We start from the raw sequence: 27,297 nt of genomic DNA, 5'->3' as shown, positions 1-27,297 counted from the left end.
CGGAGAAACACATTCTGATTAAATTAGACAGCTTCCCATGTCCCATTCCGTTGTTTTGGACTTTGTTGCTGATTTTGGTTTATTTTAAATTATGGTTTATTTTACATTGATTGGATTAAAAATTAAGTGTAGAAAACAGCGAACAAGAAGCCCCTTCAGGTCGCTATACAGAGGCTGTAAGCTCTCCCACTGACTGTATAAAAAGCCAATGGACTGTTCTCAGCCCCTGCCGAGTGCTCTCTCCTTTCACATTGGTGAGGGTGCTGACTGGGTGACAGCTTCCCATCCCTGGTGAACATGAGTGAATCCTTTGGTAATTAAACAACAATCTAATAGGTTTTATGGTCACTATTCCTTACAGACAAACCCAAAAATTACTACATTAATTCCCCCTGATTTCACAAGCTGCCTTTCAGTTTATTCTTTATCTCAAACATTGAAAAAAATTATGTCAATTCTAAAGTGTTTTATAAAATGGACACATGCAGTTAAGAGACAGATCAAACATCACCCCAAGATCAAAGAGAGATACTTCATTTAATATAAAATGAATAGTGCTAGCTTTTAGAACATTTAAAGTGAGGAGAAACTGTACTTATTCTGCATGGTCTGGGCTTCATGTTAATATGTGCCTTTTTGAAACTAAACCAATGTCATATGGACATGAAACTGTGGATATGGCGGGGGGACTGTGGGAAGGCTTTCAATTACCCATCCAACCTGTAAACACATTGGTACAGTCAGATCAGGGAGAAATGTTCACCTGGTCGAAGTGAGGGAAAGCATTCATAAAGTCCACTCACCTCCAGGCTCAGCAGTGACTTCACTCCGTTCTGCTGCTCTGTGTGTGACAAGGAATTCATTCAGACCTCCAGCCTGTTGACACACCAATGAAAGCACACTGAGGAGAGACTGTTCCCCTGCTCTGAATGGGACGAGAAGTTCATTCCAAAACCCCACCTACTGACACACCAGTGAGTTAACACTAGGGAGAGACTGTTCCCCTGCTCTGTGTGTGACAAGGAATTCATTCAGAACTCCCACCTGCAGACACACTAGTATGTCCACATTGGTGAGAGACTGTTCCCCTGCTCTGAATGTGGGAAGAAATGCACTGTCATTCAGGTGAATTAATTACCAGCGAGTTCCCACGGAATGACAATGATTGGATTTTTGATTTTGTTTGTTCACAGGATCATCGCATCCCTTTCTGGGGCAGCATTTAACAACCATTCAAACTATTCCGAGGATATTGAATAATCAACCACATTGTCATGTCTCAGTATTCACATGTCGGCCCGACCAGGTGAAGATGGCAGCTTCCCTTCATGAAAGGGTATGAGTGAAGCAAATGGGAATTCAAACCAATTGACAGGATACCATGAGGCGAACCTTTTTTAAACAAAAGAATTATATTACATGCGAATTTCACTATTTGCAAACTACTGTCAGTTGGAGTTCCTTAACCACACAATTTTACCGGGACAGCAAAGTTTTATTTCAGGCAAAGTTGCATTATTGTTTAAGCAACTTATACTGTTAATAAGGTATAACAGTATACCTGCTTCATTATGTTTAAATATTGTGTGCGTGTTTTTACACTGATTATGGAGCACATGATTACCTGGAGCAGTTGATCAAATGGCACACTCCTGGTCTCGATAGGTGCAGGTTAATAAAAGTTTTGTTGCTATGTATGGTGAGCATGCAGTTTTGTTGATCAGCTCTTACACCAGTAGTTAACTATCCAGATTCTATTTCACATAGCCATGAGACAAGAGGGTTCAAATACTTGATTGACACAGTAACAAACCGGCCTGAGAAGCAGAGTATTTCAGGGTTCAGTCCTGGATATGTTATATATATTTGAATAGCATATAGAAATAGATTGGAGAGCAGGAAGCTGACCTACAATCATAACAAGACTGCCCCATTATTCGCCAACAGCCAGTTTGTCTTCTGTAGCAGTGAACCATTTCCAACTGTCACAATGGGATACTTTCTTCATATATCATTCATTTCTTAATTAGTTAAATGATTCATTCTTAAACTCTATAAATTCTTTGGAAATTGCGATAAATTGCCAACTGCATATCATCAGTAATTTTAATCATGAATCACCTAAAATCAACAAACTCCATATCCCAAAACTGGTCTGAGGTTTTGGATAAACCACACATTAGGAAGGATGGCAGTGTACCTGAGAGGTCGCAGATCACCCATACAATGGAAAGGATAGCAGGGCCCCTGAGAGGGGCAGATCACCCACACATTGGGAAGGATGGCAGAGTCCCTTAGAGGGGCAGATCACCCACACATTGGGAAGGATGGCAGGGTCCCTGAGAAGGGGACAGATCACCCACACATTGGGAAGGATGGCAGGGTCCCTGAGAGGGGACACACCACCCACACAATTGGAAGGATGGCAGGGACCCTGAGAGGGTGCAGTTTATCCACACATTGGGAAGGATGGCAGGGTCCATGAGAGAGGGCAGACCACCTACACATTGGGAAGGATGGCAGAGTCCCTGAGAGGGGACAGACCACCCACACATTGGGTTGGATTGCAAGGTTACTGAGAGGGGGCAGATCACCCATACATTGAGAAGGATCGCAGGGTCTCTGAGAAGGGGCAGATTATCCACACATTGGGAAGGATGGCAGGGTCCCTGAGAGGGGACAGACCACCCACACATTGGGATGGATGGCAGGGTTACTGAGAGGGGGCAGATCACCCATACATTGGAAAGGATCGCAGGTCCCTGAGAGGGACAGATCATCCACGCATTGGAAAGTATGGCAGTATCCCTGAGATGAGGACAGATCACCCACATATTGGGAAGGATGGCAGGGTCACTGAGAGGGGGGGACAGATCACCCAAACATTGGGAAGGATACCAGGGTCCCTGAGAGGGGACAGATCACCCACACAACGGGAAGGATGGCAGGGTCCCTGAGAGGGGGACAGATCACCCTGATATTGGGAAGGATGGCAGGGTCACTGAGAGGGAGACAGATCACCCATACATTGGAAAGGATGGCAGTTACCCTGAGAGGGGCTGATTACACACACATTGGGAAGGATGGCAGGTTCCCTGAGGGGGCGGGGGGGCAGATCACCCATACATTTGGAAGGATGGCAGGGTGCCTGAGAGGGGGCAGATTATCCACTCATTGGAAAGAATGGCAGAATCCATGAGAGGGGGCAGATCACCCAGACAATGTGAAGGAAGGTAGTGTACCTGAGATGGGGGCCGATCACGCACACATTGGGGAGGATAGCAGTGTCCCTGAGAAGGACAAATCACTCACACATTAGGAAGGATAGCAGTGTCCCTGAGAGGGACAGATCACTCACACAATGGGAAGGATGGCAGGATCCCTGATAGGGGACAGTTCACCCAAAGATTGGGAAGGATGGCAGGGTCCCTGAGAGGGGGACAGAACACCCACACAACGGGAAGGATGGTAGAGTCACTGAGGGGGGCTGATTAACCCAAACATTGCAGAGGATGGCAGGGTCCATGAGAGGGGGCACATCACCCACACATTGGGGAGGAGAGCAGTATCCATGAGAGGGGGCAGATCACCCACATATTCGGAAGGATGGCAGTGTCCCTGAGAGAGGGCAGATCACCCACACATTGGGAAGGTTGGCAGGGTCACTGAGAGGGGGACAGATCACCCACATATTCGGAAGGATGGCAGTATCCCTGAGAGAAGGCAGATCACCCACACATTGGGAAGATTGGCAGGTTCCCTGAGAGGGTACAGATCACCCACACTTTGGGAAAGATGGCAGTGCGCCTGAGAGCGGGCAGCTTACCCACACATTGGGAACGATGGCAGGGTCCATGAGAGGGACAGATCATCCACACATTAGGAAGTTTGGCAGTATCTCTGAGAGAGGCAGATCAGCCATACATTGGTAAGGTTGGCAGGTTCCCTGAGAGGGGGCAGATCACCCACATTGGGAAGGATGGCAGGGTCCATGAGAGGGGGCAGATCACCCATACATTGGGAAGGATGGCAGTGCCCCTGAGAGGAGGCAGATCACCCACACATTGGGAAGGATGGCAGAGTCCCTGAGAGGGTGTAGATCACCCACACTTTGGGAAAGATGGCAGTGTACCTGAGAGCGGGCAGCTTACTCACACATTGGGAACGATGGCAGGGTCCGTGAGAGGGACAGATCATCTACACAATTGGAAAGGTTGGCAGTATCTCTGACAGAGGCAGATCAGCCACACAATTGGAAGGATGCCTGTGTCCCTGAGAGGGGGCAGGTCACCCAAATATTTGGAAGAATGGCAGTTTACCTGAGAGGGGGCAGATCACCCACACATTGGAAAGGATGGCAGGGTCACTGAGAGAAGGGCAGCTCACCGACATATTGGGAAGGATGCAGAGTCACTGAGAGAGGGACAGATCACCAACACATTGGGAATGATGGCAGGGTCCCTGAGAGAGGGCAGATCACCCAAACAATGAGAAGGATGGCAGTGTCACTAAGAGGGGGACAGATCACCCATACATTGGAATGGATAACAGGGTCACTGAGAGAGGGACAGATCACCCTCACAATGGGAAGGATGGCAGGGTCACTGAGAGAGGGACAGATCACTCACATATTGGGAAGGATGGCAGGGTCACTGAGAGAGGGACAGATCACCCACATATTGGGAAGGATGGCAGGGTGCCTGAGGAGGGCAGATCACCTGCACATTGAGAAGGATGGCGGGGCCCCTGAGAGCGACATATCATCCACACATTGGGAAGGATGGCAGGGTCCCTGAATGAGGGACAGATCACCCTCACAATGGGAAGGATGGCAGGGTCACTGAGAGGGGGCAGATCACCAACATATTGGGAATGCTGGCATGGTCCCTGAGAGAGGGCAGATAACCCACACATTGGGAAGGATGGCAGGGTCCCTGAGAGAGGGCAGATCACCGACACAATGGGAAGGATGGCAGGGTCCTTGAAAGCGGGCAAATCAGCTACACATTGCGAAGAATGGCAGGTTCTCTGACAGGGGGCAGATTACCCACACTTTGGGAAGGATGGCCCTGTCTCTGAGAGGGGACAGATCACCCACACATTGGAAAGGATGGCAGGGCCCCTGAGAGGGAGCAGATCACCCACACATTGGGAAGAATGGCAGGGCCCCTGAGAGAGACCGATCACGCACATTGGGAAGGTTGGCCGTGTCCCTGAGGGGGACCGATCACCCACACATTGGGAAGAATGGCAGGGCACCTGAGAGGGGGCAGATCCCTCGCAAATTGGGAAGGATGGCAGTGTCCCTGAGAGGAACAGATCAACCACATTGGCGAATTGGAGAGTTGAAGGGAGTTTTGACAGAGCTTATGGGCTGATGATCGGTGTAGATAATGTAGATGAAAATGGATTATTCCTATCAACTGAAGGAAATTGACGATTAGATACAACCGTTAAGATTTTGGAGTGATTGACAGGGTGGATTTGATGAAGTGGTTACGCGGAAGGGATTCTATACCCATTGTATCTTAATGATAGATAGTGGAGCTGAGCATCGTGAAGCGCTGTATTTAATCTCCAGTTTCCGTCAAACCATGGGTTTGAATTATCCCAGTACCAGAACCACAAGTGATGTACGTCACATAGTCACATCGATGGGCCTGGGTAATTTCCAGTTTGTGAATGTTCCTTTTCCTCTGTGTGTTTGCAGACCCCTCAAACTCTCTGACACTCTCGGTGACGAAAGCAGAAAATTGGTGACAGACTCTGAAGACAGTGAGAGCTCCAGCTGTTCACCGCCGTTCAGATCCCCACTAACCTTCCTGCTTTAGAGAAATCGGCATGCCTGGTTGGTGGCAGGCTGTGTGGCTCAAACGGGCAGCAGCGGGCTGCAAGATAAAGGTTGGTAGTTTGAGACCATCCAGGTATGGAGCTTGGGTTGTTCCAGATCAGACTATGGGAATACCACCCTACCTCCATTTAAACCGGAACATCCATGGCAAGATTGAATTGCAACCCAAACCATTGATGATTCTGTGTTTCCTGACCCCACACGGAGTACGATAAGGACAAACACTGCTCTCTCCAGTCCCCCCGCTGTCAACAAAAGGTGGCCACTGCAGCTCCCTGCACAGCCCTGGGACACAGCTTACAGAAACTCCCCCCTCATGAACGGCGCTTCCCGTGTGAAAATTTTACATTTAATACGGTTACGGCTGCAATCCAACCCCTGTCCCCAAGACAGCTTCTAAGCTGCAGGATTTTGTGATGAGAACAGTGTTATGACGTTGAAGGTGTGCCCTCCACCTTTAACTGAGAGTGAATGCTGTTCAGAACTGACAGCTGACAAATATCTGTGATGACCAGCTAGCAGTCTCAGCTTGCCCTGGAAAATTGGAAAGATGTAACATTTGGCTGTGAAACAAATCTGAGTTGGTTTCTAATTAGGAAACAATTCCTATTTTACCAATCAGTTTAAATTATGTCTCAGAATACTAAAATCCAATCGCGCTTCAATTTAGTGTTTAGCAACACTGCAGAACCGAGGACTTCCAGAATGTTGCCTCCACTGATCATTCTCCATGAAACATGCCCAGGTCCTCAGCTGAGGAATTTTGCGGGGAACCTTAGCTCCTTGGCTTTGAACCGGGCCGTCTGCCCAAGGAAAGTAAATGTGGTACTGCTTTTCGTGGAAGGATCAGAGCACGGTAAGTCAACTCTGAAATAGAATGGTCATCAGTGTTGCACACATCTGTGCATATTCAGAACCAGGTTGGAGAAAACCGTAACAATGTTTCACCCAGTAATGAAACAGGATTGCATTATTTTTCACCACTCGAGCATGTACGAGCAAGAAAATTCAAAGTCACGTTTGCTGATATGAACAGCACGTTAGAAAGCTCTGCTCATGTCAGTCTGAAAGGCTGCCATCGGGAATAAGGCTACTCGTGCCGGATTTTGACGCGGGGCGTTTATGTGTTTGAGGTGACCCCAACACCCACCACAAGACAGAAAGCATCCCCGCAAGTAGCTGCTCTTCAGAGTCGTCCAGTGCTAAAATTTACAGCCGTTCAACGCTTCATCTTTATGTTTCCAGGAGCTGGTTGTTCTCCAGCGTAACTGGCATCATTGAAATATTAAGAAAATCACGTGAAATTGCTCACAAAGTATAATTGTCAGGGGCGCAAAGTTTGGAATGTAGGACTAGTCTGAAAATGCTGGGACAACTTTCCTTTCATCGTCAGGCATGACCTTAAGGAAGGTTTGTCAACGGAATACTTAAGTTTTTGCTTTCGGCAATATACGGTGAGTTGAAAACTGGAGAGCATAGGTTTAAGGTGAAATAGGTAAAATATAAAAAGGATTTGAGGCACCTTTCCCACACAGAAGGCTGTGCGTGTAAGGAATCAGCTACCAGAGGAAGTGGTGGAGGCTAGTACACTCAGAAGATTTCAAAGGCAATTGGATGAATTTCTGGATAGGAAGGGTTTAGTGGGATAGGGGCTAAATGCTGAGAAATTGTTTAAAATGCAATTTCAGAGATTTCGAAGCATTAATGCTCGGGGACAGTCCGAGGACAATCAGCCATAAACGACTCCCAGATCCTTCAGCAGAGGAATTCCATATTATGCTCCCAACATATATTGGAATCTGAGTGCACTGTCACCTCCCGAAAAACTCTGAAATGAGGGAAAACAAAGAACCGAATATGAATGAGCCATGAAAAGTGAATATTCCCAAACACAGTCTCGTTTAGATGAGTTAGCCCATCCGATCAACAATGCGGCAGTGCCTGCTGCCCACGTCTCCAGGACAGAAGTGAAGGAAATGAGAGAAATGTAAGACCATATGACATCACAACTAACCGGAATTATTTTCCCATTCGCCAGAACACCAAATAACGAGAAGTAAAGTTACTGCAGGACTTTGTTTCACACCAGCGATGTAATATCAATCTCCGTTCGGTTTCAGCAAAAACAGTGAACAACACAACTTGGCCGGAATATGAAGCAGGAGTGGAACCGTATGAGGCCCGGGCTTTTCGTGTAGCCTCTCTGTAGCCTCTCTGTCGCCTCTCTGTCGATTCCTCCGTTTCAGTTCCAACATGGCTCAGATCTCGGGACGAACCTTAATAATAGCGACGCTATGAAAGCACAAGTCCAAAGGTTCCTCTGAGAGTGTTATTTCTTTCATTGCTGTTGCTGATTGAATGAGTCACTAACGTGCGAACTGCTCCAAAATATGAGACAGGACCTCTGGTGCCAATTCTCGCACGGTGAATAACGACAGACAGCTTCCAAATGAGGTCTTTCAGAGACGACCTTGGGGTATATTTGACAGGCAGACAAGTTCAGGAATTCGTGGTGCGCTGTGACACCAGAGCATCAGCTTCTTCCCAGTCTTTGAACTGAGCCGCCTGCTCAAGGAATGCAAATGCGGCACTGCTTTTCGTGGAACGATCAGAAAGCGGTAACTACACTCTCAAACAGAATGGCATATGATCAGAACCAGGTTGGAAAAAAACTTTACAATGCTCTGCACAGTCATGAAATGAAATTGCATTACATTTCACTGCGAGAGCAGATTTGTTCCAGCAGATTCGAAGGCCGGTTTGCAGATGGGAAAGCATGCAAGAAAGCTCAGCTCTTGTCCATGTAAAAGGCTGCAGTTGAAAAACAAAGCAGTTTCTGCCCAGTTTCAAACTGGGGACCTTTTAGTGTGTTAGGCGGACGCGATGACCACTACACTACAGAAACAACAATAGCCGGCCGTGCTGCGGCTCAGTGGCGTCCAGCACTGAAAGCTGAATCCGTTCTCCGTTTTACCTTTCTGTTTCCAATAGCTCGTTGTTGTCCAGCGTAATTGACATCTTGAAAACGTACAAAAAAGACACGTTAAAGTGATGACAAAATATAGGCAAAGATGTCGTCAATGTTTGTACCGTAGGGCGAGGTGGAATAGGATGGGACGACTTTCCCTTCAGCGTAACAGCTGCGACATGACCTTATGGAAGGGTGGTAAACTGAGTATTTATGTGTTTTACCCAAGTTGGTGTGAGTTGAAAACTCGACAGCATAGCTTTAAGGTGAGTGGGCTGAAAGTGACAAAGGACCTGAGCACATTTCTCACAAAGAAGATTGTGCGTGTTTGGAATGATCTACCAGAGGAATTGGAGGAGGCTATTACACTCAGAAAATTGCAAAGGTAATCTGGTGAGTTTCTGGATAGCATGCGTTTAAAGGGATTGGGGCCAAATGCTGGGGAACGCGACTTGTTTAATTTTGGCTGTGGGGTGAGCATGGACGAGGTCCACCGAAGTATCTTTTTCCACGGTGTACCCCAATAACGTCATGTTGCTTCCACCAGCTTTAAAGGATTACTTTTTAGCGGAGTTTGCCATCGCAGTCTGTGGCACAATCATTTAGTCTGTTCGACTGCTCACGGGAAAGGTAGTATTGTGAAACACTGCAGAAACGAACGACTTCCTTACTTTAGCTCCGACTGACCATACTCTGTGATATTTTCCCAGATCCTCAGCTGAGGATTTTTGCTGCTGGAAGTTACCTCAGAAACCCTGTTAAATCGAAATGTATTGAGCGAATCGCAAAACAGAAAGCATTTAACACAGAACAGAAACAAAACTGGCATACCTCATGCATTTTCAGACACAGAGATGCATGAATGCTAAATGTGAGACAGTCCGGGGGCATGAGTTATAAAGTATTCTCACATCTTCCAACAGGGCAATTCGAAACTACTCTTTCAAACATTTTGGAGCCTGAGTGCACCTCCACTTCCCAGACAATGCTGAAAAGAGAGAAAGAAAGAGCATCATAAGAATTGGCCATAATAAGTGAATTTCACCAATCACAGTCTCGATTAAATTACCTTCCCCTTCCGATGTTTCCAGGACGTAACTGAAGGAATTGGGAGAAATTCAATAATATATGACATCGAAATTCATTGGAGCGATTTTCCCATTGGCCAGAAAACCAAATAACGACGAGTCGAGTCACCGTAAGACTTTGTTTCACAACAGCGGTGAAGTAACTGTCTCCATTCATTTCCAGTAAAAATTCAAAATGCCTGGAACATAAAGCAACAGTAGAGGTGCTGGCGATTTTTCAAACGGGAGGCGAACACGATCATGACAGCACAGATACTTCCCCACACGACAGTTAATTCCCCGGGAAGCAAAGCCATTTTTATTCTGTTTAAACATCAAAACAGCTGGGATCCTCATCGTATTTTTAGAAGCTCCGTCGTTGGAGCTTGTCAGCAGAAATGGCAGCGGTGGGATTCGAACCCACGCCCTTGTCGAGACTGGAAACTTCAAAATTTGGGACAAGATTTGTAGCTCGGGTGCTCGTTGTTGTAGTTTTATTTGCCGTGCTGGAAATTTGCGTTGCAAACGTTTCGTCCCCTGTCTAGGTGACATCCTCAGTGCTCGGCAGCCTCCTGTGAAGCGCTTCTGTGGTGTTTCTGCCGGTGTTTATAGTGGTCTGTCCCTTCCGCTTCCGGTTGTCAGTTTCAGCTGTCCACTGTAGTGGCCGGTATATTGGGTCCAGGTCGATGTGCTTGTTGATAGAGTTTGTGGATGAGTGCCATGCTACGAGGAATTTCCTGGCTGTTCTCTGTTTGGCTTGCCCTATAATTGTAGTGTTGTCCCAGTCGAATTCATGTTGCTTGTCGTCTGCGTGTGTGGCTACTAGGGATAGTTGGTAGTGTCGTTTCGTGGCTAGTTGATGTTCATGGATGCGGATCGCTAGCTGTCTTCCCATTTGTCCTATGTAGTGTTTTGTGCGGTCCTTGCATGGGATTTTGTACACTACATCAGTTTTGCTCATGCTAGGTATCGGGTCCTTCGTTCTGGTGAGTTGTTGTCTGAGAGTGGCTGTTGGTTTGTGTGCAGTTATAAGTCGGAATGGGAGTAGTAGTGTGGCTGTCAGTTCGGAAATGCTCCTGATGTATGCTAGTATGGCTAGTCCTTTGGGTTGCGCATGTCCTCGTTCCGTTGTCTTTCTCTTAGGTATCCGTTGATGAAATTGCGGGGGTATCCGTTTTTGATGAATACATTGTAGAGGTGTTCTTCTTCCTCTTTTTGCAGTACTGGTGTGCTGCAGTGTGTTGTGGCCCTTTTGAATAGTGTCTTGATGCAACTTCGTTTGTGTGTGTTCGGGCGGTTGCTTTCATAATTCAGGACTTGGTCAATGTGTGTGGCTTTCCTGTATACCTTTGTGGTGAAATCTCCGTTCGGTGTTCTCTGTACCATCTCGTCTAGGAATGGGAGTTGGTTACCTTACCAGGTACAACAATCAATTCAGAAAGCAAATGGAATTTTGACCTTCATTGCTGAAGGGATTGTGTTCAAAAGCAGAGTTTATGTTCCAGCTATATTGGATGCTGTTAAGGCCACACCTGGAGTACTGCATGCAGTTTCTGTCTCAAGGATGTACTGGCACTAGAGGAGGTGCAGAGGAGGTTAACTAGATTGATTCCAGAGTTGAGGGGGTTGGTTTAACAGAGACTGAGTAGATTGAGATTATATTGATTGGGATTCAGAAGAATGGGAAACATATAAACTAATGAATGGAATGGATAACATAGAAGTAGAGAGAATGTTTCCACTGGCTGGTGAAGCCAGGATAAGAGGGCATCACCTCAAGATTAGAGGCAGCAAATTTAAGACTGAATTAAGAAGAAACTTCTTAACCTCTATGGAATTCATGGCCCAGGGAAGTAGTTGATGCTAGTTCAGTAAACATTTTTAAAGCTAAGATAACTCTTTTAAAAATAACTAAATAAATAATTGATTAAGGGATATGATGAGAACGTTGGTAAATGGTTCTGCGCCCACAAAATGATCAGCCATGATCTTAATGAATGGCAGGACGGCCTTATCGTGTTCCTAGTTCTTTTGTTGTTATATTTTGCATTCCTCCCTCACTCTTGACTTTCAGGTGCTGGTGTTGGATTAGAATGGACAAAATTAAAATTCACAGAACTGGGACATTTGTGGACTGTGATCTCAAAGGAAGCGAGCAAACACAATTCTGACAGATTAGTCCTCAAAGATGAGAAGCAAGTTTGAGACAAGGGCGGTGGGATGAGACCTTGCACTGAGCTTATTTGCATTTCTTATTTACAGTCGTGTTTTGCAAAGTATAAAGAACCAGTTTGTTTTCAGTGGTTGGAGAATTTTATCCTCGTTGATCACAGTTACTGCCTTTCGCTCCCCAAGTTAAATCATAGGATCTATAACAAAATAATAAACTGTAGGTGCTGGAGATCTGAACCCCAGAAACAAAGTGCTGGAGAAACTCAGCAGTTCTGAGGGCATCGGTGAAGAGAAAATAATGTTACATTATTGACTCTTTGTCTGAATGGAGAAAAGGTCACTGGACGTGAAACTTACAATGTTTAATTCCCCTTAGAGATGCTGCTGGACCTGCGGTTCTCCAGCACTGTGCTTTCTATAGTGAACTTTATTTACAAAACAGATCGGAAAAATACTAATCTCCAAAAGTGAAAGGTTCATTGCAAACATGAGCATTGTTTCCACACTTGAGTTACACAAGCACGTCTCAGTTTAAAAACAAGATTTTACTCAAAGTGACATTCTGTCTCAAAATTAGCCAAGTTACAGCAGTAATAAAGCTCATCCACCTAATGAGGCACTTCAGCACAACATCCTGCAGTGTTGCACACAGCCACCTTTACCAAGGAATGATCACATGTCACAAAATTGAAGGCCAAGAGCATGTCTCTTTAAAGGAGCTGAAGTCAAACTCTCAATTTTTGGAAGGATTTTTATTAAACCTCATTGAACATTTACATCTCAGAGCAAAATCTTTGCTTTTTTAAACAAAGTGTGTGGGAAACATCCCACATTTTCCTAAAGGTTCATTTAGGCCTGATACATAGAGCCAAAGGTCAAGCAAACATCACACTTTCCTATCACCCCTACAAAGGGCTGACACCACATTTCTTCAGGATTTAAAGTATTTTCTAAATTGTTTGTAAAATCATTTGTCACGTTAAAGAACTGGACAATAAATATCATTGTATACAATAAGAGTGAAGCCTGTGACAGCAGGTTTAGCTTTGGAGGGCAGTGTGTGCGCTTTCTAAATTCTGGGAGCACTTTGAGAGACTGCTCCCAGATGGTGACAGTGAGCATATCTGGATTGCACTTTTTAGATTTGGGAATCCTTTAGAGACAATCTGTGGTTTCAATAGTACTTGGCTTGCGTTGTACAGTAAGCAATTCATAAAGTTACTTATGTATTGTTGTTGACTACCCGAATGGTATTCAAATCTACCAGCTTGCCTTCAATAGTGTAAATCCATCTATTGTAAATATTTGGAATATTCCAGATCTGCCCAGTGCTTGGCAAATTCAGGGGGGACAAAAAATCACATTGAGTAATTAGAAATTAAGAATCCAAAAGGACTTAACGACTGAAGTATTCAATTCAAATAGTTAAATGGAGTGCTCACATTTAAAATACCTCTTATCCATAGGAATGGATGGACTGACAGAATTGGGACCAAATTCCTAGCTGGGGCATGTGAAATCTGCTTTGATAAAGTCACCTGCATTTACCAACAATAATTTTGCAAGCTCGGAAATGTAAGAAACAATACAAGGTTCATTACTGCTCCAGTCAGGTCTCAAGCTCTGTGAAAAAATAACAATATTCAGGTTTATTGCATACACTCTGAAATAGGAGTTTCTTCTACAGATCTTGCAAGTTTCCCCAATGAGCACAGTCCATCCAAATGATGTTGCTAACTTTGGCCAACTCATTTCTTTCCTAGCCTCTATAGCCTGAAGAGTGACCAGAAGCAATTACTCCATTACTGACGAGGTGTTTTTCCTTCAGAATTGATTTCAGTGCCCAGAAAATATATTCAGTGCCCAGAAAAGCTAAAAAGCTTGTTATCTTTTATAGAGCAATGATTCAGTGGGAGTAAAACAGTGGGAAGGGATTGAACGTTTTCTTGCTTAACAATCGAGCTGCCTAAATTTTAAAAATGAGCACTTCTTAATAGTTCACTAGATCCTAATGAAATATTTTCTGCGTAACAAATCACATGATACATATGTATTCAGATAATAAAACAAGTTTGTTCATTGAAGAACTCAGAGGAAAAAGTTATGAAATAATGTGAGTTTGATATACCTCAATCATCATTCCAAGTGCTGTCTGCATAAATTCTCCTTTTTCTCCTCGAAGTATTTAACTTCTTGAATAATTGAGGGAATAAAGTCACAGATGTACAACACAAAATCAGACTCTTCAGTCCGACTTGCCCATGCTTACCTGATATCAAAAATTAATCTAATCCCATTTGCCAGAATTTGTTCCATATCAACCTTAAACCCTTTCTACTGATTATCAGTTTATTTTACTTTTTCAGCACTTGAAATACTGACATTTTTGTTCTCCCAACATTGCTTAAAGATGTCAAAATGTCATTCATCGAAGTTAATTTTGTAATCTTTCACAAAGAAACAAGTGAGAACAACATATAGCTGAGTGCAAAACAAAATACTGCAGCTGCGCGATATCTGGGAACACTCTAAAGGTGAGGCACTGATACTGCACAAGTTTGTCAGCACGGTTTCAATTACTGACAATAATTTAGTAATGTCTTAGCCTTCACATCGTTAAGGTAAATGTGAGATTCTGAATTTCATGAATTGGTTCCTATTGCACTTTGATCAACAAAAGTTATTCTTGGTTTAATCTACACAAAGGAGAAAGTGATGATCAAAGAACCTGGACATCAGAGCCGAAAAGTGTCATGCAGGAAAAACACAGCAAGTCAGGCAGCATCCGAGAAGCAGGAGAGTTGATGTTTCGGGCATAAGCCCTTCATCAGGAATTATAGGCTTCAGAAAAATAACTGGCATAGACTTATGACAATACATATGTAGAATGGTCAAAGCACGTTACTATCAGATTAGAGACTAATTTCAGATTTGATACCATTCAGTGCAACATTTCAGTATGATATTTACATATGTACCTAAAAGAGAAGTTGTCTAAAATTACAAGCTCTAGAATGATTCTACGATTAAATCTGGAAATAAAGCTGGTGAACAAGAATGGCAAAGTGAAGTCCCATCAGTATCGCCTTGGGCAGTGTCAAATAAGAATTTGAGAGCAGAGTTGCCACTTTGGTGTAACCTGCAGTCTGGCCAAATTGCAGCAAACATCTGTTCAATGTTATCTGCAAACTATTTAATGCAAAATCCTCCTTGCCCAATAATGAGGCAGCAATTTGGGAAGTCATTTTTAAAATACATTATTTTCAAAGTTCCCCACAATTAAGAGTGATCACTTGGTGCTGTCTGCATAACACAGTAGAAAAAGAATTAACAAAAAAAAACATTATAACCCAAATTCAGAGTCACTAATTTATTGATATTGTATGGGTCCAACATTGATAAGTAATCGATTTTTAAAAATAAATCCAGATAAATTTACTTACTACATTGGAGTACAGTCAAGTTTCTTACTGAACAGTGACTGGATTGGACAGAGTCCGCATGGATTTAAGAGAGGGGAAATCATACTTAGCAAAGCTACTGAAAGAATCTACAGAGTCAAATATTAAAGTAAGAAATTGCAGGACATTTAGAAAAGCTTATCATTAAACATGGTAGACTGGGTTTTGTGAAAGAGAAACTATATTTGACAAATTTGCGACAGTTCATTGAGGAGATAACAAGCAGGGCTGATAAAGGGCAATCCAATGATGTTCTGTATTTGGATTTTAAAAATGCAAATGATAAGGTGCTACATAACAGTTAATTGCACAATTTAGGAGCTCATGGTATTGGCGTAATGTATTAGCATGGATTGAGGATTGGTTAACCACACTGGCTGTTGCTGAGTCCTCATTTGCAATTCTGTATATAATGTTCGCTCCCATATTTAATAAAGGATAAACCAACATCAGAGACCATTCAAAAAAGATTCACTTACGTGCTTCGAGGACGAAAGGGTTGACCTATCAAAAATAGATAAGCAGGGGTGATATAATGGAAACAAGATTCTGAGGAGGTTGACAGGGTTGATGTTGACTAGATCTTCTAGCACCAGTGAAGTCTGAAACCAGGGGATATTACATAAGGGAACATTCATTTTATAAAAAGTAAAGATTTTTTTCTCTCATTGAACGGCAAGAATTTTATCAACCAAACAATTTTGAAAGTTAAATGTGGGAGGGGAATGGTTGGGTTACTCTTCAGAGGGTTGTTCTGGCTTGTTGGGCTGAAGAACCTGTTTCTACACTGTAGGCAATCTATGATTCTATCTCAAATTATTTTGAAAGAGGGCAGATATATTTTTGAAATATTGAGCAGTTGAGGGCTATGCGGATCAAGCATAAAAGAGGTGTTGAGGTCTGGGTTGGCCCAGCCATGATCTGATAGAATGGGGGAACAAGCTGAAGGGAATGAATGCCCTACTCCTGCTCCGATTCCTTGAGGCTCCGTTTCATGTTTTTTTTATTCCAAAGAAGACCGTGATACAATGTGCTAAACATTTCAGATGTTGTGAAAATGGGGTGTTTATGTACTGATTCAGATGGCGTTGATTCATCAATCATAGCTATACAGTCATGAGTAGGAAGGTAATTCCCTCCATGAATAAAGGAAGTCTACTGCAGAGCTCACACAAAGGGAATTCTTACCCTCAGTAAACTCTCCCATCACATAACCCAACATATCAGCTAAAGCAGGACACACTGCGCATGCTCTAGCCGACAAAGTGACCCGCGGGTGATTGATGTCAGCACCGGACCAATCAAAGGACGGTGGGCGGAGCTGGATGATCTAGCGGGATGAGCGGAGAGGTTTTCAAACAAATTATGCACGTCGGAAAACACAAATGTGAACGTCCCAGTCCCGTGTTTGCAGTAAACGGGGAATTGCCTCAGCGCGGCTGCAGGCCTGAGTGAGCGCCGCCATCTTTATTCGGGACAACGATTCACTGGACACGTGCGGAGCCGCCATCTTTGTAGGGGGCAAGATGCAGCCAGGCGCATGTGCAGCCTTTCTTTCGTCGAGAGTCTTTGGGATCACAGCAGCCAATACTGCTCTGATTCACCTCTGGGTTCCCTCATGACCACTTTGTCAATATCTGGCTTCCTTAGGTATATTTTTGGTCTGTTTGCTACTATATTATTACTTTTTTAGACCATTTGTAAATGAGTTTTTCACTGCAGCCCAGCCGCTGACCACGTGCTGCTCTATTATCAGATTATTTTTTTCTTGAAGATTTTTGACAGTCAAGAACTTTTTTTTTCCAACAAGCAAGTGTATTTTCCTTCCAGTTCTGACTGTCAAATTCTGCACCATTTTCATTCCCTGTAATCGATTTTGCACTCCCTGAAACATCAACTGTGTTTCTCCTTCCACAGATTCAAGTGATTAATGACAAAGCCCTGTTGCTTTTGGAGAGGATGATGTTTGACTTTCTTGTACAGCTGCAGTTTGTGTGGTGAAGGTGCTCCTACAATGTGGTTGGGTAAGTGGCATTATAGATTATTCATTCAGCAACAGTGATGATTTGAAAATAATGTCCAAATCAGCAACAGTTTGTATTTTTGTTATCATACTTATAATTTCACAAAAGTACTATTGAGAACTTTAGGCCAGAGATGGAGATATTAGGTCAGGTGACCAAAAGCATTGCCAAAAAGCAGGTTTTGAGGGATGTCTTAAAGGTGGAAAGCAGACCTTTGAGTTTTGGCTGCAAATTTCAGACCATGCTGCTTCAGCAACAGTAGAAACAGCCACACAGGTGAAGTAATGAATTAACAAATGGTTGGGATTCTTAAAGAAAATGGGTTGTCGAGGTCTCAAAGTGTGTGTAGTGCAGGGAGCTAGGGATGAATTAAATCAAGTGTGAGAATTCTAAATTGAAGGATATTCGCCAGGTGCTGGCAGGTGAGACTAGATTGGGTTGGGATATCTGGTCGGCATGGATGGGTTGGACTGAAGGGTCTGTTTCCTTACTGTACATCTCTATGTCTGTATGCTGCTGATGATAATTAGGAGCCTTTTGATGAATCAACAAGCAGAGATTTAGACTTTCTTCAGATTATAGGGAGGTTGAATGTGGGAACCTGGCTATGAGTGTGTTTGGAAAATGAAGTCTGGGGATAACACAAGGTGGATGAATGTATATGAGCAGAGACAAGGATGGAATCAGCTAGGAATAGTGGTCTTGGAGTGGGACTGAGTTATCACACTCACCTCACCTCTGGGATTCAGCTGGTTGCCAGATTGTGAATCAGGGCAGTAACACAATCGGAAGCTGAGTGGCCCTGGTGGTGCCTAAAATGAGTGTCGCTCAGCTGGCTGTTGCTGAGCAGTTGATGCTTAGTAGCCCTGTTGATGACATCTTCCTTACTTGACTGCTGATCAAGTGGGGGCTGATGGATGGAAATTGCCTGGGTTGGATGCCCTGTGCTTTTGTGTTGAACATCCCTGGGCAATGTTCCACATTGTCGGTAGATGCCAGTGCTGGAGCGGTACGAGGCTTGGTGGGTGGCAAGTTCTGGAGCACAAGCCATCAGTATTATTGCCAGAATATTGGCAGGGCCCGTAGCCTTTGCACTACTTAACCTTTATAACATTTCTTGATGTTATACAAACTGAATCGAACTGACTTAAAACTCACATCTGTGATGTTAGAAACCACTGGAGAAGGCTAAGATAGATCATCCCACTTTGCACTTCTGGCTGCAGGTTGCTGCAAATGCTGTCATCTTATCTGTTGCATGGATGTGTGAGGCCCCTCCTTTAATAAGGGTGGGGATTTCTGTGATGCTTCCTCCAGTGAGTTGTTTAATTGTCCATCACCGTTCACAACTCGGTGTGGCAGAACTGCAGAGCTCCTATCTGTTCCATTGAATGTAGGATCACTTAGCTCTGTTGCTTGCTGCTGATGCTGTTTGAAATGCAGATGGTCCTGTTTGATAGCTTCACCAGGTTGGCACTTCATTTTTAGGACTGCCTGGTGCTGCTCATGGCATGCCCTCCTTTACTGTCCATTGTGATGGGTGAGAGCAGGATTTACAAACCCATGAGATTACAGATTGTGCTGGAGAACAGTTCGACTGCTGTTGATGTCCCACAGTGCCTCAGAGATACCCAGTTTGAGATCCTACATCTCTTCCAAATCTGTCCCGTTTAGGACTGTGATAGTGCCACTCAACACAATGGAGGTTTTTCTCAACTTTAAGGCAAGACTTTGTCTCCAAAAGGAATGTGTGATGGTCACTGTTAACGATACTGTCATGGACAGATGTATCTGCAGCTGGTCAATTCATAACAATGAGATCAAGTATGTTTTACACTCTTGTTGGTTCCCTCACCACCCGCTGCAGACTCAGTTGAGCGGCTATATCCTTTAGGACCTGACCAGCTCAGTCAGGAATTCTGTTGCAGAACTAGTCTCGATTGTGGACATTGAAATCCTGTACCCAGAGTACGTTTGACACCATTTTACTTCCTCAGTGCTTCCTTCAAATGTTGTTCAACATGAAGGAGAACTGATCCATCAGCTGTGGGATCAACAGGAGCCATGAGACTTTCTGGTCTCCAGTGCCAAATGCTGCGTACTCCCAGGGCAAATCCTCCCTGTCTGTGCCACCACCTCTGCCTGGTCTGTTCTGCCAGTGGGACAGGACATATCCAGAGATTTTAGGAGAAAGTGAAGACTGCAGATGCTGGAGATCAGAGTCAAGAGTCTGCTGCTGAAAAAAACCCAGCAGGTCAGGCTGATGAAGGGCTTAGTCTCGAAACGTCGATTCTCCTGTTCCTCGGATGCTGCCTGACTGTTGTGCTTTTCCAGCACCACACTCTCGATATCTAGGGATAGTGATGGTGGTGTCTGGTCATTGTTTGTAAGGGATGATTCCATGAGTATGAGTATGTCAGGCTGTTCCTTGACTAGTCTGTCAGACAGCTCTCCACATTTTGGCACCAAAAACCATATGTTAGTGAGGAGGACGTTGCACCATCGAGAGGGCTGATTCTGTGGTTGTAATTTATAGTGCTTTGTTAGGTGCCAACTGGTCCATCCAGTTTCATTCCTTTATTGAAACTTTGCAGTGATTAGTACAGTGAGTAGCTGGCTGGGTCACTGTCAGGTTGGCAGGATTTTTTTGCCTATTGACAATGGTTTCATGGAGATCAGGAGATTCCTAATACGTTGTTATTTTTCTTGAATTCAGATTCCACCATCTGCCAAGACGGGATTCGAACCTGGAATTCAGTCGTTTGTTTTAATATTCTGGATAAAAGCTAAATACATCATGTTTGTTCACTCATTTTAAATATCAAAATATCATTAACCCTGGTTTTGTTTCTGTGTAAAACACTTTTCATCATACTGTCTCCTCCATAGAACATTACAGCACAGAACAGGCCCTTCGGCCCACGATGTTGTGCCAAACATTTGTCCTAGCTTAAGCACCCATCCATGTACCTATCCAATTGCTGCTTAAAGGTCACCAATGATTCTGACTCTACCACTCCCACAGGCAGCGCATTCCATGCCCCCACCATCCTCCCTTCCAACAACGAGTGAGGAGCACATGGAGTTTTTCTGTCACTAAGACTGAGATAATCCGATCTGCTGCTTCTCTCCCTCCCGCTGGCCCACTGAGCCAAACTACCTCACGTGATGTTCTTGGTTTTTGTCCTAAACCTACAAATTTCTCCAACCTCTTGTCAAGCCTTATCAGAGCTCATCTTGATCCTTTACCCTAATCTCGCTGAACTCACTTTCCAACTCTCTTTCCTCCGCTGCCGCCTCATCACTTCCCGTCGCCAATTCATAGATATTGTTCCTTGTTCTGTCTGTTGGTCTTTTTTGGTTATGTCCTTCTCTCCCATTCTGTGAAAAACTAATATTTGACCTCTCCATTGTTGGAAAATCCTGCTCCATCTCCACTCTCCCTTTACTTTCTGAATTCCTTGCATTTGGTGTCCCTCAACGATCTATCCTTGGTCTCTCCTGTATCTCACGTACATAGTGCCAGGAGGTGATATCATCCAAAAACGCTGTGTTAGGTTTGACATGTACGCTGACGATACCCAGCTCTCCCTCCCCATCATCCCTCTCCATTACTCCACTGTTACTCAGTTACCAAACGGCTTACCACATTCCCACTACTCGATTAGTTGCAGTTTCCTCCAATGAAACATTGTCACGGTTAAACCCATTGTCTTACCTTTACCTTTCTCCTGAGCCCCTCCTTCCCACTGGGAACTCTCTGAGGCAGAACGACACTCTTCACAATATTGCTGTTATATCTGACCCCAAGGTGACCTTCTGATCAGACATCCACACAATCACAACAGCAGGAATTCCAATCTCTTAAAAGTTGCTTTTCATCACCTCACCCCCACTCCATTGCTACTGAAACTGCTTACCCGCGTCTGTGTTGCCTTAACCTTGAATCCAAAACAGAACCCTTGATTCCGTGACTCAGAATCTGGTTTCAGACTCCCCTCTCAGTATTTACCCTCAGACACATCCTCTCTGTATTTATCCTGTCAAACCTCTTAAGAATCCTATCTGTCTCAATGAGATAACCTCTCTTTCTCCAAAATCCAGTGAGTCGAGTCCCAACCTTTTCAGCCTTTATTTAAAAGATAATCCATCCAAACCAGGAATCATCTAATTGAATCTTCCCTGAAATGCCTCCAATAAAGTGACACATTTCCTTATCTAAAGGGACCAAAACTGCTCTCATTACTGCAGATATGGTGGTCTCACCAGAACTTCCACACGTTACTCTCAGGTATATACTCCAAACTCTAATACTAAAAACCTTTGAAACAAAACATTCCATTCCCCTTCCTGATTCCCTGTTGTAACTGTGTGGTAGCTTTCTGTGTTTCCTGAACAATTACCCATGGTCCCTTTGTTGTGCAGCTTTCTACAGTTTCCACCATTTAAACTTTGTTCTTTTATTATCTCCTCCAAAATGAGCAACTTCCCATTTTCCCAAGTTACATCCCATCTGGCAACTTGTTGCCCCCTTCTCCTGTGCATCTCTATCTTTTCATAATCTTCTTCGACCTTTACAGTTATGCCTTTTCTAGGAGATAACCCCCTTCCCATTCTTCCAAACATTTACTGGGAGCACTGGGCAGTGGGAAGCAGACAGAGTTGCTATCTTTTTAGATATACGCATTGGAGTTATTAAGAGGATCTTTCTCCCCATTGGTCAGGGTGGAGACAACTTGCCCATCGTTAGGCATTAGCCTTTCACACCCATGTCTTATTAATGAGGCAGAGCAGCAGCACGGAATGAAAGAAAAGAAAGTAATTCTTGTTCCCCATATCTCACTGACGCTTGGATCATTTTCTCCAACGTGTCAAAGAACTGCTCTGTTCAGTCACATGAGATCTCAAGTTGGAATGTCCCGGAAACCCACAGATTTCCCCCTGAGTTGACTGCTGATGTACTCAAGGGTAATATGTACAGTCATCCTGGGCCACGAGGAGGGGATGGTGTGGGTTTCGACCTTGAACTGAGAGTGACAGATTATATAAACTTGTATTACAGGATATTACAGGTGGACATTCAGATGGTAATCTCAGCAAATATTCTGCTAAACTCTGATTGAATTACTCAGTATATCAGGACCTGGATATTCGCATTGTGTGTGTGAGTATTGTGTTCCAGATCAATCCCATTTGCTGCTTAAAAATTCTCCTTTGAATCATCGCATTCTCCCAAACCTTCAATGTGTCATGTAATCCTTTTATGATGACCTGATGATTGTAAGGTTTTTTATTCGAATGTGTAATATTTGTATAAGGACGTCTCAGAGAGGGAGCAGAATATTCTTAAAGAGGAGAATAACCATTTTGAGAGGAGGCTATAGTTTATTGGTATCAATGACATAGGAATAGAAGAGTTCACATTATTGGATCATCATTGAATTTCTTGTGGGGTAGAATTGACCTCCATCAGAAGGATGGATTGTACTGGGAGTGGAAGGGAGCAGTTGCTAGTGCTATTCAGGAGGCATTAAACCAGTGAAGGAATGTGGGTAAACCCAGAGAGAGAGTGAGGGAAGAGAAAAGCCTGACGCTGGTACAGTTCAGACGTCAAACAGTCAAGGCAGACAAGGACAAGGCATAGAATGAGCAGTTACACTGCATTTATTTCAATGCAGGAGGCCCGATAGAGGAGCTCAGGTATGGTTTTGAACATCGCACTGGGATATTATAGCAATTACAGAGGCATGAATTAATGATGGATAGGACCAGCAGCTTAATGTTCCAGGGTATAGATGCTATAGCAAAGATAGAAAGGGGGCAACAGAGCAGGGGAAGAGGTATTTTTGATTAGGGATAACATTACAGCAAGGCTTCAAGAGGGTATTCCAGGCAGGTTATACAGGTGGAACTGAGAAATAAGAAAGGTATGATCTCCTTATTGGGTTGGTACTATTGACCCCCCACCCCTACTCCCCAATAGTCAGCCGGGAGTTGAGAAGCAAATTTACTGAGAGATCACTTATCGAAAAGAATAGTATGGTTGTGTCCAAGACTTGACCTTCTTTGTTATTCATTCACAGGATGAGGGTGTCACTGGCTGGGCCCAAAGGGCAGTAAAGAGTCAACCACATTGCTGTGGGTCTGGAGTCACATGTAGGTCAAACCAGGTAAGGATGGCAGATTCCTTCCCTGAAGGATATTAGCGAATCTGATGAGGGTATTTTTTCGCAATAATCAACAATGGATTCATGGTCTTTAATAGATTCTTACTTCCAAATTTTTATTGAATTCATATTCCACTCTCTGCCATGATAGGATCCAAACCCTGGGCCCCGGATTGTTATCTGGGTGTCTGGATTATCCATCTAGTGATAATCTCACGAGGCCATTTGGCAGGGTGAGTGACTGAGGTATCCGTGGGGCAGCACATCAGCACCAAAGATCCCATGGTCTCTGCGGAAGATAGAAAGGGCTGGGGAGGGAGATATATCCCTGGTGGTGGGGTCTGACTGTAGGTAGCGGACATAGCAGAGGTTAATGGCGATTAGTGGGTGGCAGGTGAGGACTGGGGGTTTATATTCTTATTGTGGTTGGAGGGGTGGGGGGAAGGTGGAGGTACAGGAAGTGGAGGATATGCGTTGGAGCGCATTGTTGATCAAGAGGAAGGGAAATGTGGTCCTTGAAAGAGGAAACCTTTCTGGGATGTCCTGAGTGGAATTGCTTCTGCTCTGAGCAGATATGGCAGAGACGGAATAATTGGGAGCACAGGATCACGTTTTTACAGGAATATACTCGAGGGTAATCAGGAGAGCAAAAAGGGGACTTGAAATATCTCTGGAAATAGTTTAAGGAGAATCCAAAGAGATTCTACAAATACATTAAGGATAAAATAATAACCGGACAGAGAATAGGATCCCTTAAAGATCGACAAGGCCCTCTATGGAACAACAGGAGGTGGGAGAAATACTATGCTATTCTAGTCTAGAGAGTTTGGAGAAATAAATAGTGATCACTTGAAAAGTGTCTATATTACAGAGGAGGAAGTACTGGATGTCTTAAACAATAGCAAGGTGGCTAAATCCCTGGGACCTGATCAGGTGTATCCCAGAAATCTGTGGAAAGCTAGGAAGGTGATGGCAGTGCCCCTCCCTGAAGTATTTATATCACTGTTTGTGACAGGTGAGATGTTGGAAGATGGGTGCCATTATTTTAAAAAGGTGGTAAGGAAAGGCCAGGGAACAAGAGAACAGTCAACCTAACGTCAGTGGTAGGTAAGTTGTTGGAAGGGATTCTGAGGGACAGGATTTACATGTATTTGGAAAGACGAGGATTGATTAGGGATAGTTAACATGGCTTTGTGTGTGGGAAATTCTCTCTCTCTAACTTGATTGAGTTTTTTTGAAGATGTGACAAAGATGATTGATGAAGGCAGACTGTGGACGTTGTCTATATGGACACTGAACGATGTTCCACAAAGCAGACTGGTTAGCAAGGTTAGATAACATGAAATGTTGGGAGAACTAGCCATTTGGATACAAAACTGGCTTGAAGGTAGGAGGCAGAGAGTGGTGATGGAGGGTTGCTATGCGGACTGGAGGCCTGTGAGCAGCAGTGTGCTGCAGGAATGGATATTGGGTCCTTAAATAAATGACTTGGACGTGAATATATGAGATATGGTCAGTGGGTTTACAGACGACACCAAAATTGGAGGTGTCGTGGACAATGAAGAAGGTTAGTTCAGAATGCAACAGTATCTTGACCAGATGGGCCATTGGAGCGAGGAATGGCAGACTGGGTTCAATTTTGACAAATGTAAGCTGTTGGATTTTGGAAAGGCAAGTCAGGGCAGGACTTGTACACTTAATGGTAAAGTCCTTGGGAATGTTACTGAACATAGAGGGCATGGAGTGCAGGTTCATTGTTCCTTGAAAGTAGAGTCGCAGGTAGACAGACTAGTGAAGGTGGGGTTTGGTATGCTTATATTTATTGGTCAATGCATTGAGTACAGAAGCTGGGATGTCAAATTGTGGTTGGACAGGACATTGATTAAGCCATTTCTGGAATTCTGTTTTAAGTTCGAAATTCCCTGTTCTGGAAAGGATGTTGTGAATCTGGAGTAGAGTTGACCTGCATAAGAAGGATGGATTTTACCTGATTTGGAAGGTGTCTATCATCGAGGCAGGGAGATTTGTTAATGCTACTCGGGAGGCAGTAAACCAGCGAGGAGTGGATGTGATCGCAAATCGATAGTGAGAAAAGAGGTGTCTCTGAGGCTGGTACAGTTCAGAAGGCAAATAGTCATTGCAGGCAAGGGAAAAGCACAGAACAAGGTGGGATTTAGCAGTTACACTGCATTTATTTCAATGCAAGAGGCCTGACAGGGAAGGCAAATGAGCTCAGGGTATGGTTTTGAACATGGCACTAGGATATCATAGGTATTATAGAAACGTGGCTCAGGGATGGAAAGGACTGGCAGCTTAATGTTTCCAGGTTTAGATGCTATGGGAAGAATAGAAAGGAGGACAAGAGGAGGGGGAGTGGCATTTTTGATTAGGGACAGCGTTATGGTTGTGCTTAGGGAGGACATTCCTGGGAGTATGTCCAGTGAAGTTATTTGGGTGGAACTGGGAAATAAGGAAAGATGATCTCCTTATTGGGGTTGTCTGCGTGGGTTTAATCTGGGTGCTCTGGTTTCCTCCCACAGTGCAAAGATATGCTGGGTAGGTTCGATTATCCTTGCTGAATTGCCACAATGTTCAGGGATGTGCAGGTTGGGTGGATTATCCAGGCTGAATTGCCCATAATGTTCAGGGGTGTGTAGGTTGTGTGGCCCTGGGAAATGGGGGAGGTTACGGGGGAGGTCCGGCGGCTCTGAGGGTCAGTGTTGATGTGTTGAGATGAATGGTCGTATTCCACACTGTCGGGATTCTCTGATAATTCTCCTAGTTTTAAAATAGTTACAGAAAATAATAGACCAGATCGAAAAGTTAAGGTTCTAATTTAGACAAAGGCCAATTTTGACAGCACAAGGCAAGCACTTTCAAAATTTGTTTGCGGGAGGTTATTCCCGGGGAAAGGGACGGCTGGAAAGTGGGAACATGAGAACATAAGGAATGCGAGCAGGAGGAGGCCATCTGGCCCCTCAAGCCTGCTCTGCCATCCACAAGATCAGGGCTGATCTATTCATGGCCTCAGCTCCACATTCCTGCTCTCTCACCATAACCCTTAATTCTTTTCCTGTTCACAAATCAACATTTTGCCTTAAAGACATTCAAGTTGGTAACATCAAATGCTGCACTCGGCAGGGAATTCCACAGATTCACAACCTTTAGCTGAAGAAGCTCTGCCTGAACTCAGCCCTAAATCTGCTCCCCCTTATTTTGAGGTTATGCTCTAGTTTCACCCGTCCTCAGTGGAAATAACCTCCCTGATTCTATCTTATCTACTCCCTTCATAATTTTATTTTTTCATCTCCAACCTCCCATTCTTCTAAATTACAATGACTATAGAACCAGTTTTCTCAATCTCTCCACATACGCCAACCCTCTCAACTCCCAACTCAAACTAGTGAACCTCCTCTGTACTCCCTCCAGTGCCAATACATCCTTGCTAAGGTAAGGGGACCAAACCTGTACACAGTACTCTCGGTGTGGCCTCCCCAGCACCCTGTACAGCTGAAGCATAACCATCCCTCTAGCAATGAAGCACAATATTCCCTTCACTGTCTTAATTACCTGCTGCACCTGCAAAC

At 44.2% G+C, this 27,297-nt stretch overlaps 1 long non-coding RNA gene across 1 annotated transcript in view; it reads left to right on the top strand.

Annotated features, from left to right (window-relative positions):
• The window catches only part of LOC148137895 (uncharacterized), a 73,293-nt gene extending 49,579 nt beyond the window's left edge, over positions 1-23,714 (top strand). Inside the window, exon 7 of the long non-coding RNA XR_015754121.1 lies at positions 23,627-23,714. This is a non-coding gene — a long non-coding RNA (uncharacterized LOC148137895). The remainder of the gene's footprint in view (positions 1-23,626) is intronic.
• The last annotated feature ends 3,583 nt before the right edge of the window (positions 23,715-27,297 follow it).

This window comes from Chiloscyllium plagiosum, unplaced genomic scaffold (assembly GCF_037043375.1).
Source record: "Chiloscyllium plagiosum isolate Xiang-an unplaced genomic scaffold, Cpla_swu_hap1 HiC_scaffold_42, whole genome shotgun sequence".
NCBI classification, from domain to species: domain Eukaryota; kingdom Metazoa; phylum Chordata; class Chondrichthyes; order Orectolobiformes; family Hemiscylliidae; genus Chiloscyllium; species Chiloscyllium plagiosum.
The sequence above is the reverse complement of the archived record's forward strand: the minus strand, read 5'-3'. Positions and strand labels throughout refer to the sequence as shown.